Genomic DNA, 873 nt, shown 5'->3' with positions numbered 1-873 from the left:
GTGTGTGTGTGTATGTGTGTGTGTGTATGTGTGTGTGTGTGTGTGCGCGCACACTCATAGGTGCATGTGGGTGTACGTGTTTGTGTATGCTTTTGCCAGTGCTCAACTTTGGGGGTCTTTCCTCTCATGCTCTCTCTACCTCATTTTTAAAATATTTTTATTATATTTATTTGTGTATGAGTTGGGGCGGTCAGAGGACACCTTGTGTCTTAGTTAGAGTTTCTATTTCTGTGAAGAAACACCATGACCACAGAAACTCTTATAAAGAAAAACATTTAATGGGGGGGCTCACTTATAGTTTCAGAGGTTCAGTCTGTTATCATCATGCAGGAAGCACGGCTGCATGCAGGCAAACATGGTGCTGGAGACGTAGCTGAGAGTTCTATGTCTTGCAGGCAATAGGAAGTCAACTGAGACATTGGGCAGTATCCTAAGCACAGCAAACCTCAAAGCCTGCCCCCAACAGTGGCACACTTCCTTCAACAAGGCCATACCTACTCCAACAAAGCCACAACTCCTAGCAGTGCCACTCCCTATGAGTTTATGGAGGCCAGTTTCATTCAGACTGCCACACCTTGTCTTAGCTGTCATGTGTATTCTGGAGTTCTCAGCTGAACTGCTAATGTGCCAAAGGTTTCTCCACGTCTCTGCTCTGGCCATGGAGATGACTGATCAACGCCAGGCTGGCCCTCCTACATCTCAACACTGGACATTGTATTCTAGGTTACTAATTTCTGAATAAGAGGGAGTGCCCTGCCCAGGCACTTCTCTCTGTCCACCATGTGGGTCTCAGAGCTCAAGCTCAGGTTGTTGGCCCTGTCGGCAAGAGTCTTTATTTGTAAGCTGGGCCGTCTCATTGGCCCTCCAAATTAT

At 47.0% G+C, this 873-nt stretch overlaps 1 long non-coding RNA gene across 3 annotated transcripts in view; it reads left to right on the top strand.

Moving 5' to 3' along the window:
- The window catches only part of LOC128100744 (uncharacterized), a 60,721-nt gene that overhangs the window by 9,741 nt on the left and 50,107 nt on the right, over window positions 1-873 (top strand). The gene's annotated exons all lie outside the window — the stretch shown is intronic.

This window comes from Peromyscus californicus, unplaced genomic scaffold, assembly GCF_007827085.1.
Source record: "Peromyscus californicus insignis strain IS unplaced genomic scaffold, ASM782708v3 Scaffold_7__1_contigs__length_154581171, whole genome shotgun sequence".
Classification (NCBI taxonomy): domain Eukaryota; kingdom Metazoa; phylum Chordata; class Mammalia; order Rodentia; family Cricetidae; genus Peromyscus; species Peromyscus californicus.
The sequence above is the reverse complement of the archived record's forward strand: the minus strand, read 5'-3'. Positions and strand labels throughout refer to the sequence as shown.